Genomic DNA, 13,783 nt, shown 5'->3' with positions numbered 1-13,783 from the left:
TAGGGCGGGGACCCCGCAGATCTACCCCTATAGCTTTCTCCGTGCTAGGGTTTACCAATGGACTTTTTTACTTGCTTTGGTTTGTTTAGGACATATGCACATGGAAACCATAGGTTGGGCATACTTTACCATAAAATAGGCTCCGTTTGAGCCGTGGCGGGAGTTTCCACATACAGATCCTGTATTTTACCAAGTGCTAGCCCATGTATGCGGAAATCGTCAACGCCGGGTACATGCAAGGTTAGCCAAACCTTAGGGCGGGGACCCCGCAGATCTACCCCTAGGGTTAGGGTTAGGGATAGGATCCGGGTGAGGTTTAGGGTTACCAAAATGTTCGCAAAATACAAAGTTGGCCCGCAGAAGCGGGAAACCCTAGGGCGGGAATGACCTCGGTTAGGGTTAGGGTTGGAGTTAGGGTTAGCAATGGAATTTTTCCTAAATGTTTAAGGACATATGTACATAGATAGCAGAATTTCGGCCTAGTGGCTCCGGTTGACCCGTCTGCGAAGAGCGTCACCCGTGGGACCTACATATATGCAATGCATCGTCGAATTCTTAAAAAATAGAACCTTTTTTTACATAATTCATACTAGTAAATAAATAATAGAAACATAATATAAAGTTATATGAGAGAGAGAAAAAAGAAAAAAAAAAAACCTATATGCCGAGGGTGGCCGTCGGCATAGAGGGGCCACGGCCTATGCCGAGGGTAGCCCTCGGCGTCTGTGTGACGCCGTGAGCGGGCAGTGACGGCGCGGGTGCGAGGGGGGTGATGGAGACCCTACGCCGAGGGCCCGGTAGACGCCGAGGGCAGCCCTCGGCGTAGCCACATCTACGCCGACGGCATCGGTACGCCGACGGTCGTCCTCCGGAGGTGCCCTGGCGAGGCTGTACGCCGACGGCCCCGATATAAAGCCCTCGGCGTACGTGGTGGCCGTCGGCGTACACCTCCATTCCTGTAGTGCCCCCTTTATTTGAGAAACTTTCTTGTTCTTTGAATCTTCTCTATGGGGCTTTGCTCAGCTTGACTACGGCACCGTCTTCGTAGAAATTAGGATGCTAATCGTTTTCGTTTTTATTTTTCGAAATTAGGATGTCAGTTCCGTCAGTTCACTGCCCAGCAATCTTTGTGTACGTTTTTCCTCGCTGAATTTTCCGGACGCGCGTTTTTCTTTCCAGATGCGTCGTTGACTCGGCTTCCGCGAGTCGGCCGCCCCGAAATCCCCACCCAGATATTTGCCCGGCCTCTCCGCCCGCCATGACCAGCCACAAGACCATAACACCTCATCCGTCCACCTCCGGCCGCGGATCCGCGAGCAGCCACCGTCTCCCCGTCTTGAGCTCTGACATGCCCGTTGGACTTCTACGGCGCCACTGTACCGCATCGCCGTGACGCTCGCCTGCGAGCCGATAGGAGGAGGAGGCTCGGATCGAGATGTCTGCACCAATCGTCAGCGCGACCATGGGGGTGATGAACCCCCTCATCGGCAAGCTCGTCGTGCTGGTGGGCGACGAGTACAAGAAGCTTAGAGGAGTGAGGAGACAGGCCTCGTTCCTCAAGGATGAGCTTAGCACCATGAAAGCTCTCCTAGAGAAGCTTGAGATGATGGACGACCTCGATCCCTTGGCCAAAAACTGGAGAGGCCATGTCAGGGAGATGTCCTACGACATGGAGAATTGCATCGACGACTTCCACTAGTAGAAAATCTCTCATCAGTACCGGTTCCAGAGGGGCTTTAGTACCGGTTGAGCAACCGGTATTAATTATCCGGCACTAAAGCCCCCCCCTTTCGTACCGGTTGCTTACGAACCGGTATAAAAGGGGCCTCCACGTGGGCCACCAGGAGAGCTCAGGGCTAAGGATCTTTGGTACCGGTTGGTAATACGAACCGGTACCAAAGGTTCCCCCGCGGCAGGGAATTTGCCCAAATCTCCGTCGCGGCGGAGAATTGGTTTTTTAGGGTTTTTGGAGGGGTTTAGGGATATCGGTTTGTTTCATATCGCGTCGATGCACCGGAAACGCGTTTGGGTTTAGGTAGTACATGAAGATCAAGATGATGCATAGCAAGTTGGTGCATATAATATAACACACATGTTATTGCATAAGATCGCAAATTAAGTAGCACTATGCATGAAGATCGATCTTCATGCATAGTGGTACTCTCCGAGGCGTACTCTATATATGTCTATTACATGTAGCATAGTGGTACTCTTCGAGTCAACTATATATATAACATGTACATCTTCATTCATAGTGGAACTCTGCGAGTGGTGGTATGACGTCCCGAAGGAAAAATCCCGCCAATTCCTCGCCTATTTCTATGAAGCGGTCATCGATTGAGAGCTTGTTCCGCTTTCTTGCCAACTATAAAAGAATAAGATACAAATGAATACATGAAACAACTATTACTGAAACTCAACACAACTTATGATAACAAAACAAATTTGTGAAGATTGTTTTTGTACCTCTTTATTTCTTTCATTATTCGTTCTCTCGTTGACAATTCTGCGGATGTACTCGCAAACGAAGAATCCACAGAGATCGTTCCCCGGAGGTTGTTGCGGGCATTTCTTTACAAGAATATAATTCAATCAAACAATAGTCAAGTATGATAATTAAAAGGTGTGTGGACCTAGGTAGTACTACTTACTTTCGCACGCCATCGCAGCTTTGGTGTCCATTCACGGGACGTATCTTCCTTGATGAAAGTTTGCCATACGCTGCTCGACAAAAGAAAATGCATAAAAGAGTCATCAATTAGTTCAAAGCAGGAAATTAACGAAACAAACCGATAAGAATTAAAATTACCTTCTGAGCATTAAAAAACAAGACACGTATAGATCCTTTTTTTTGCTTAGTGAGTCCAAGACTTCAACTTCTCCAATTTCCAAATTGATGACGAGAAGAATAAAGTGAAACCTACGCACGTTTCAATATGTAGTGTCATATATATAAGTCATTAGTTAAAATTTTGACATACGGTGAGCAAAATATAATGTGTTATAAGACAGTAAGACTCACTCGAAGTTGTAAGGCCAAAGTATTAGCTTTTTGTCGCGTTGTCGCTTCAAAAACCTTAGCAAAGTCTGCGGTGTATCCTTGTTATAGAGGGGATTCTCTATGGTTTTAACATGCATTGTGTTCGGGTCAATGAACCCAATGTACGTGATATCGTCCCTTTTGCATTCGAGCATCTTCGATCTGCATAATATAGCGCACAAAAGATTATAATCTGCAGACAATGAACGACTTCTCAAATTAAATAAATAAATCACTTACAGACAATAGCAACTGATGATTGATTTGTCGAGGACCCGGAGATTGTATAGCTGAAAGAGTTCGGCGAAGTCAACGTTCACACAGGTACTCACGGAAGTAGTGCTCTTCCCTAACTCGCACCATGATAGTCTCGATCCCTTCCTTTGAGGCCTTAAGGTACCACGAATGCAAGTTACGCATACATGTTGGTACCTTCCCGAGATTCTCGACCAAATCTTTCCCTTGAACAAACTGATATGCTCGTTCGGCTAAGGCGTAATCAGTTGCGTCTTGTCTAGAACTTTGAACGGTCTTCCCGTCAAACACCTTGAGAGGGCGACCGATTGAACGGGTTGTTGTCCGAGCTGGTAGACACTGTGTATCCCTTTTATCTCCCTGATACCCGATTGGACGGGTTTTGTCTCCTCGATCATCTTGTCATACGACCTTTCAATAGAACGCGCATAGTCAGATGGCGGCGATGGTACAGGGTCATATAGATTGTCAACGGTACGCACAACTTTCTCCCGATCTAGTGTCTTCTCGAAAGGTATCTCTCGGCACTTTCGGTGCAAAAATTTCTTCACCTCGGCCTGAACGGCCTCCGCGTTTTCCTCCGGAGTTTTTTCCCAAGGTAACTTCTCGGTAGGCGGCAGTTGTTTCTCCTTTCTAGCTTTCTTCCTAGGCGGCGTACCGTTCCGCTTAACGGACGCTGTCTTACGCGGAGGATCTCGAGATGGTGGACTCACGCTGGGGTCCCTCTCAGGTAGGTGTGGACTTGGCTGCTCACCAGGACTACCACCAGGAGGAGTCGATGGCATTTGCTTCTCATGTGTAGGAGTCGGTGGCCTTTGCAAAAGGACGACGTACTTCTTCGGCCATAGGGCGAAACCGTGCTTGACATCGGCCAGTGTCCTCTCATCTTCACCTCTAGGAATATCAAGCTCCACTTTTTCAAAACCCGAAACAACTTCATCCACCCCGACACGAACACAGCCAGGTGGAATGGGCATATGATGGTGCATTGCTCCATCTTCACTTGGGTACACATAGCCGACCGCCACGTTAACAGACGCGGTCCTGATTAACATATGTAGCTCGCAATCTGTCTTCTCCGTGACATAATCCACGGGGTAGCTTCCTCCACATCCGTCAAGATGCGAGGAACCGACACTGCTTCTTCGCTGAGATGGGGCAGCATCGGCTTGTGGACGCGGTAGCCCGGCGGGCAGGGGTAGTTCGAGGCGCAAAGCGCCTCCGCCTCCCGGGGGGTTAGAGATGCGATGGAAGCCATGGGAGAGAATGATGAGGTTTGCAGATATGAGTCTAGATGTGATATGTAAATGGTGGCCAAGCCTACATATATATAGTGAAAAAATGGCGGGAAGACAAAGGCGGGAACCGGTGGAAAGCGTGGGAAGAAAATAGGCGGGAAGACAGAGGCAAACCTTTAGTACCGGTTGGTGGGTGCAACCGGTACTAAAGCTGTCGGCAGGATAAAGACGCCCTGCTCGATGAGATAAAGTATGTAGCGCACGACGCCCTGTCGGTGGGATAAGGACGCGTGGGTAACCTTTAGTACCGGTTCGTGTCTACAACCGGTACTAAAGCTGTCGGCGAGGATAAGGACGCCCTGCTCGATGAGATAAAGTATGTAGCGCACGACGCCACGTCGGTGGGATAAGGACGCGTGGGTAACCTTTAGTACCGGTTCGTGTCCGCAACCGGTACTAAAGCTGTCGGCAGGATAAGGACGCCTCGCTCGATGAGATAAAGTATGTAGCGCACGACGCCCTGTCGGTGGGATAAGGACGCGTGGGTAACCTTTAGTACCGGTTCGTGTCCGCAACCGGTACTAAAGACTGTCGGCAGGATAAGGACGCTGCTGCCTATAAAAGGAGCATCGATACACCATGGGAAGCAGCTCAACAAGCCAACATGGATGGAGAGTTTCATCACCATGGATGGAGGAAAGGGTTGGGAAATCTCCCGTGGCGGAACTTGTCGAAGATGCCCTTGGTGCACACGCCCTATGTCATCTTCGGAAGTTCCGCCTCGGAAACATTTCCCTGCAAGCCCGTGGAAGACTCCATCTCCTCTAACAATGTTGGGGAAAGGGTTGGGAAATCACCCGTGGCGGAACTTGTCGAAGATGCCCTTGGTGCACACGCCATATGGCATCTTCGGAAGTTCCGCCTCGGAAAAATTTCCACGCAAGCCCGTGGAAGACTCCATCTCCTCTAACAATGTTGCGGAAAGGGTTGGGAAATCTCCCGTGGTGGAACTTCTCGAATATGCCCTTGGTGCACATGCCCTATATATGGCATATTCGGAAGTTCCGCCTCGGAAAAATTTCCCTGCAAGCCCGTGACTGAATCTCTCAAAGGGGAACATGTTGTGTAGAAATACAGGACCGAGAATGCCAATCTCTTCGACCAGGTGAACTAGGAGATGTGTCATAATATTGAAGAAGGATGGTGGGAACACCAACTCGAAGGCTGACTAGACATTGGACCACATCCTTCGTAAATTTTGTAGAGTAAGTGGATTGATCACCTTCGAGAAATTGCATTGAGGAACGCACATAGCTTCACAATGGGTACTCGAACATTTTCCGGCAGAAGCCCCCTCAATGCAACCGGAAGTAATTGTGTCATAATCACGTGGCAGTCATGAGACTTTAGGTTTTGAAACTTTTTCTCCGACATGTTTATTATTCCCTTTATATTCGACGAGAAGCCAGACGGGACCTTGATGCTACTCAGGACTTCAAAAAAGATCTCCTTCTCCTCTTTGGTAAGAGCATAGGCTGGCGGGACCTTGATACTTCTCCGGATTCGGGTTGTTTCCTTCGTGGATACTTTGCTTGGTCCTGCCGTGCATCCGGTGTATCTTTTGTCTTCCCATACACGCCCAAGAAGTTTAGCAGGTTCACGCAAAGATTTTTCGTCACGTGCATCACGTCGATTGCAGAGTGAACCTCTAAGAATTTCCAGTAGGGTAGCTCCCAAAATATCGACTTCTTCTTCCACATGGGTACGTGTCCGTCAACATCATGCGGAACAGATTGTCCGCCGGGACCCTTTCCAAAGATCACTTTTAAATCCTTGACCATATCATATATAACTTCCCCATTAGGGCGGGTAGGCTTCGTTCGGTTATCCTGCCTCACCTCCGAAATGCTTTCCTCTCTTTCTTACGTGATGTTGTTTTGGAAGAAATCGACGATGCCCCGGTACACATTCTTGTTTCCCAAATAATTACTATCAGTCTCACCTAAACGGTGTGTGCATGCATTGTATCCCTTGTTTGACTGCCACTGAAATGTTACCAAGAGCAGGCCAATCATTGATGGTTACAAATAACAACGCTCGTAGGTTAAATTCCTTTTGTTCGTGTTCATCCCACACAGGTACACCTTCGTCACGCCACAACTCTAAAAGTTCTTCAACCAATGGCCTCGGGTACACATCAATGTCGTTGCCGGGTTGCTTCGGGCCCTGGATGAGCACTCGGCATCATAATGAACTTCCGCTTCATGCACAACCAAGGAGGAAGGTTATAGATACATAGAGTCACCGGCCAGGTGCTATGGCTGGAGCTCTGCTCCCCGAAAGGATTAAAGCCATCCGTACTTAGACCAAATCTTAAGTTCCTTGCGTCATCTGAAAATGACTTGAACTCTCTGTCGATTTTTCTCCACTGCGACCCGTCGGCGGGGTGTCTCGAGCATCACATCTTTCTTACGGTCCTCTTTGTGCCATCGCAACAACTTGGCATGCTCTTTGTTCTGGAACAAACGTTTCAACCGTGGTATTATAGGAGCATACCACATCACCTTCGCAGGAACCCTCTTCACGGGGGTGGACTCACCCTCAACATCGCCGGGGTCATCTCGCCTGATCTTATACCTCAATGCACTACATACCGGGCATGCATTCAAATTCTCGTACTCCCCGCGGTAGAGGATGTAGTCATTGATGCATGCATGTATCTTCTGCACCTCTAATCCTAGAGGGCAGACAACCTTCTTTGCTTCGTACGTGCTAGAGGGCAACACGTTCTCCCACGGAAGCATCTTCTTTATTATTTTCAGCAACTTTTCAAATCCCTTGTCGGAAGTACCATTCTCTCGCCTTCCACTGCAGCAATTCCAGCGTGGTACCCAGCTTTTTCCGACCATTTTCGCAATTTGGGTACAACAGTTTGTTGTGATCCTCTAACATTTTCTCCAACTTCAACCTCTCCTTTTCATTTCCGCAGTTCATCTTCGCATCAAGAATGGCCCGACCCAAATCGTCATCCGGGTCATCAAAAATCGGCTCATCGAAAATGAGCTCTTCTTCGACTTCGTCTTCCTCCATTCTACTACCACCGTCTTCGGTGAATAAGGGATAGTTGTCACTATCCTCTTCTTCTTCGTTGTCTTCCAATATAACCCCTCTTTCTCCGTGCTTGGTCCAACAATTATAGCTGGGCATGAAACCATTCTCCAGCAGGTGGACGTGAAGGGTCTTCGAGGTAGAGTAATCCTTCATATTCTTACAGGAATTACATGGACAATACATGAAACCATTCGACCGCCTGTTTGCCTCAGCCACGTTGAGAAAATAATGCATGCCGATAATGAACTCGGGATGGCACCGGTCACCGTACATCCATTGTCGACTCATCTGCATTTTATATGTATATCAAAAATCATTAAGTACACAACATCATGGATATATGAGTGACCAACTTAATTAATATTCAAGTTCATCACATAAAACTAATTGTTTTTTATAAAAGAAGAGGGGCTCACCGAGGTGGTACCGTGCCGGCTAGGGGACGACGCTGGCGATCGACAGCGGTAAGGACGGGGATGATACTAATTAAAACCTACAAAACATACCATAATTTCAGCTCAAATTGCATATAAAAAAATAAAATCACTAACTTAGGCATTTAATCGAACACCTTGCTTGCACTACAAAAATAGTACGAGTTAAAACTACCAAAGAACTGAGCTAAATTAGGAACGCCGGAAGGAAGGATGATATTGCTAACCCTTGGATAGATGTATGCCGTTAATCTTGTTAAAATGGTGGAGAAAAATAAAGATTATTGGAGTGTGAGAGGTGGATATTTGGAAATGTGAGAGGAGAAGTGAGAATGAGATATGCAGGGAGCTGGGCGCTGCCGCGCGCTCATATAGGCACGAGACCCTTTAGTACCGGTTCCTTACACGAACCGGTACTAAAGATGCAACCCTAGCCCCACCACCGCCTGGAAATCGGGCCCAAACCCTTTAATACCGGTTCCTATTACGAACCGGTATTAAAGGTCCATAACGAACCGGTATTGATGTCCCACGCACGGAACCGGTATTAATGCCCCCTTTAGTACCGGTTCGTAAGGGAACCGGTACTAAAGGCTTAGATGGATGAGAGCTAGTGTTCATACACGATCTTGGAGGTAACGATGTGAAAGCAGGATTCATCAAGAGGGCGGCTAAACATCTCAAGACGTTACGGAAGCGTCATCGCATCGCTGATCGGATGGAGGAGCTCAAGCTCCTTGCCATACAGGCAAATGAACGACGCATGAGGTATGTTTAAAAATGTATATAGGAGCTTCTCTCCCAGTTCAATTCACATGAAGCCGGTAAATATGAAGTTTTTCTTGTTCTATGCAAAGGTACAAGATTGATGATTGCATCAGTCCTTCTACTGGCATTATTCCTGTCGATTCTCGCATGTCGGCAATATACAAGGACGCAGCGGAACTTGTGGGTATGGACGGCCCCAAGAAAAATCTTCTATGTTGGTTGGCCGATAGCCAGAGAAACCTCAAGGTGGTGTCCATCGTGGGATTTGGAGGGGTCGGTAAGACTACACTTGCCAAACAAGTGTATGATGAGATTGGTGGGCAATTCAGTTGTAAGGCATTTATGTCAGTTTCACAAAGACCTGATCTGATACGCCTCCTTAGTGGCCTACAACTGAAGCTGGGGATGAAGGAGGAGTCATCTCCCCATTCTGTGGTGCAAGACATCATTGACAGTCTTAGAGGGCATCTCACACATAATAGGTACTTATTTTCTTCTAATTGTTTTTTTATAAAGGCAAATAATGCACGGCTTTAGATTAATAAACCCCCAAAACAAGGTATGCTAGCTAAACCAGATTTACTATTTCAAACATTTTTCGTTTAACTCGTGCACATGATTGGTTAATTACTTGTGAAAATAGTGTTATATTACTAGCACTCCTCTAAACACTAATGACATATGTATGTTCTATGCTTTTAATCTAACACAAAATCTTGTCGGGCTTTCTGGATGAGCTCCAAACTATGTTATCTCCTTCTCACACATGACGGTTTAGAAATCATGCGGTTATATCTATAAGAGTGTATATAACTCAGTCGACTTAGAAACTGTTAATCATGTCCGATCAAGATCTCATTCTCTTTTGCATGAACCTCTTGTTTACATTTCATGGTTCCAAAAGCAGTGACTTAGAATTAGTTATTTTACTATATATTCTCACTCATTAACTAGATTTTTGTGTTTTTTTAAAGAATGGCGGGGATAAGATACCCTTAAGGAGTTTATTTTTTGAATAATAAGAACCCAAATTTATATCCGTAGGAACTTGAACCTGTATAGCTGCATTGTATGTCTACTCCGCTAGTCAAGTTAGCTAGGCTCACTTCTTAACTACTTAGTCTTGTCAGATCGAACATCTGGGTGATTCAGAAGTGAAATAGAGGACAACTGCATTTTTAAGATGACCCTTGAAATCAAAGAATCATATATATGTAATGAATATCCGAGAACTAATTCAGCATGTTTTAAGATAGATGAATTAACTAATTATGTACTACCCATTTGCAACATCTAGTGAACCAACAAAAAAAAGGTAGTTCTGAACTTCTGATACCTCAAACGTCTGAAACGTCTGTCGATCCTGTCGATACTCTCGAGCCTTCTGTCTATCAAGAACACCTAAAACGTCTTGAATCCCGGCGCTGCCGCTTCTGCGTCATCTTTTTATCTCCGGCTCAGGCTTGCTGGAATCAAAGAAGGTGAGAGGGGAGGAGGGGGAAAAATCTGGATTGTTATTAAATTGGAAACAGCTGACATCATATAGCAAATTGTTACGTAAAATAACGGCGACACCTGAAGAAATACTGGTGTGGCTGTCATACCAGGATGAGCAAAGATGCAAACTTGAGATTGGCATATGAAGGATAGAAATTGGAGGATCAACTCTATTTTAATCTCCATTGAGTATGTAACTAAAGTCGAATTAACATAGCTACAGCTAAAATTCTTTAGGCCGTGGAAACCCCCTTTTGTAGGTAGAACTAAAATTGTTAGCCGCCAGATCATCTATTGATAAGATTAGTTCGATAAAAAAAACTTTAATTCTTATACATGTATAGAAATGTATGTGCCCATGTTATTATTTATTAATATAAAAAAAGAAAGTCGTAATCTTTTTTTGTTCAAGCATTTCTAAGATAAATTATGGTGTATTTTTTTCACTGAGCCTTAAAGCGTCGCACAAAAATTATCGTTGTCTAGGCTTGAATGTTATGTGAACATGCTATATTGACCTAAGGAATGTCTTTTTTTTTGTGTTCATTACCAAGTTTAGGTGGTTTCATCTGCACCTTGTAATCATATCATAATTAAATGCATCTACATATGTGAAAAAAAAATCTGCAGGTATCTTATCGTTGTTGATGACTTGTGGAATGAATCAATGTGGAATACTTTGAGTTGTGCCTTTCCAGAAGTGGCAAATGGAAGTAGAGTAATAGTAACAACGCGAGTGGAGGATGTAGCAATTGGGGTGTGTCAAAATGACCGCGGCTGTGTTTACAGAATGAAACCCCTCAAAGAACATGACTCAAGATTGTTATGTTTTAAAAGAGTATTTGAGAGAGAAGATAGGTGTCCACCTGAGTTTAAAGAAATTTCAGCTGAAATTTTGAAGAAGTGTGGAGGATTGCCACTGGCAATCATCACTATAGCTAGCCTGTTAGCCAATAGTCAATCAAGATCAAAGAATGAGTGGGAGAGTATAAGAAATTCTTTGGGTGCAAACTTTGCTAAAAATCCCACCCTGGAAGAGATGAGGAGTATACTTAACCTTAGCTACATGAATCTTCCTCTTCATCTCCGTCCATGTCTCTTGTATATTGGCATGTATCCAGAAGACCAGGAGATCAGGAGGGCTGATCTGGTTCGGCAATGGGTAGCTGAAGGCATTGTTAGTACTTCTCATGGATCAGATTTGGAGAATGTTGCAAAGAGTTATTTCAATGAACTTATCAATAGAAGTCTGATTCAGCCTGGAGAAACCATATGCTATGAGGAGGTGGTGTCTTGCAGAGTACACGACATGATGCTTGATTTGATTCTGAGCAAGTGTGTGGAAGAGAATTTTATCAGTGTGGCATATAATTGTGAAGACGTGGCAAGAATGCATGGTTGTGAGTACAAGGTTCGTCGATTGTCCTTGACATCAAGCGGGTATCGTCGATACTAGACTGTCACAAGTGCGCTCATTTGCACAGTTTGGAGATCCCAAGTACCCAATCCCTCTTTTGCTATTTAAGTACCTTCGTGTGCTACTGCTTCAGTTCTCAAGTCAAGAAACACCATACGATAAGGTTATGAAAGTGGATCTCACTCCTATTGGTAGATTATTTCAATTAAGGTATCTGAAGGTAACAGCGTTGGGCTGCCGCATAGATCTCCCAACTGAAATTCGAGAGCTTGTTTATTTGGAGACGCTCGCAATACGTGGTCCCTCACGACTAGCCATTCCGTCAGATATAGTTTCCTTGCCACGCTTATCATGCATGATTCTTCCAGGCGGCACAGGACTGCCCCACGGGATCGAGAACATGAAATCATTGTGCATTGTGCATTTCCTTAATCTAGGGTGGAGCTCGCTAAACGATATTAAGGGTCTTGGTGAGCTGGCCAATCTAAAGGAGTTGAGGCTCTCCAGGAGTCATAGTTATAAGTGGGGTGACAATGTGGTGGCACAGATTGATGCTTTGGTCTCCTCAATTAGAAAGCTTCATGAGCTCAGATTCCTCACCTGCGATTTCACGACTCCTAAATGTGATGACGATCAACTGTACTCATTATCCAACCCTCCTCTCTATATGGAGCAGCTTCATCTACCAAAATGGCTGCTGAAGGGAGTTCCTAAATGGATTGGTAACCTGTGTTGCCTCCGTGGCCTCTCCCTACGTGTTGAGCACTTGTCGACTGATGAGGTTCATGCTGTTGGAAAGCTGCCCTCCCTCGTTTGGCTCAGTCTCAAGGTGTTGTGTATTCCTAAAGATACTGCTGCTGTTAGAATAAGGAGGGGATTATTCCCAGTTCTAGAGTACCTTGCTCCGCTCTACTGAAGATGGTGATGGTACGGCATGCATGGAGTTTGAGGCAGGTGCTATGCCTAAGGTACGAAGGCTCCATTTAGGGTTGCGTGATGAGTGGGGTGGTGTTCCACCAGTCGGCTTGGAGCACCTATCAGCCCTCGAGCAAATCCATGTAAATAAAAGTTTGTCCATCCATGAGTACAGTGATGTCGAGGCGGTCTTCACGAAAGCCGCACAGGTGCACCCAAGATGTCCTTCCGTCAGTCGGTCCTATATGACAGTGCTGATGAGTATGCCTTATTTTGACTTGTAACTTGAACCACCCTTTGCTATTTCACTTCTATTCATTCTTCCCATGCATGTTAAGAAAACATCACATTTTCCTGTTTCATTGTATTTGCCATGTATGTGCTTCGTTTATAAAGAATGTCCCGTAATAATTTAAGATAGCATAGAATGTAACTATCTCGACGGATCTGAATCTTCGCTATCTAAGTAAAGTTCTGCACGCATGGCTTGAATGGACATACGTAATTTCTGCATCTTCTTGTCTATCCAGATGGCATGATCAGTTAGCAAGTGTTCATTTGAAACGCAAACTTAGTGCGTATGCAATTCCTGCTTGCTGTGAGATGGTTTATGTTAGTGTGAGACATGTTTATGTTAGCAAACATATAGACCCGATTATGTCAGCAAATAAAGCTTAATCTTCCACAGATCTCTTGTGTGTGTGATTGCATCAATATTCTATCAGTTAACTGGTGACATGTATTTGATTGATCTTCTACAGAATCAAAAAAAAAATCCCCTTTCAATCAATAATCATATTGTTATATTGTTTATGTGACGCACTTTGACGTACTTCAGGTTATAGGATATTCAAGCCTACAACACCTAAAATAACTCTCACATTAGAACCTTTCAGGTTTTGAATCTAAAGGTTGTGTTTCAGTACACACCCTCGCCCCAAACTAACCCAAAATAAAACATGACGGCTATGATGGTTCGATAACCATTCATAATTAAAGAAATAATTTTCTTTTACGGTTAGTTAACGAATAATTAATTTGTACGTCAGCCTGTATAAACCCGTAGGGGTACGCATATGAAACACATATGGCGGTGGTTGGCAGCGTC

General features: G+C 45.1%; 1 pseudogene; it reads left to right on the top strand.

The window, feature by feature from the left end:
- Positions 1 to 1,029: 1,029 nt before the first annotated feature.
- LOC124691899 lies at positions 1,030 to 13,086 on the top strand (annotated as a pseudogene).
- The last annotated feature ends 697 nt before the right edge of the window (positions 13,087 to 13,783 follow it).

Source organism: Lolium rigidum, chromosome 2 (genome assembly GCF_022539505.1).
Source record: "Lolium rigidum isolate FL_2022 chromosome 2, APGP_CSIRO_Lrig_0.1, whole genome shotgun sequence".
NCBI classification, from domain to species: Eukaryota; Viridiplantae; Streptophyta; class Magnoliopsida; order Poales; family Poaceae; genus Lolium; species Lolium rigidum.
The sequence above is the reverse complement of the archived record's forward strand: the minus strand, read 5'-3'. Positions and strand labels throughout refer to the sequence as shown.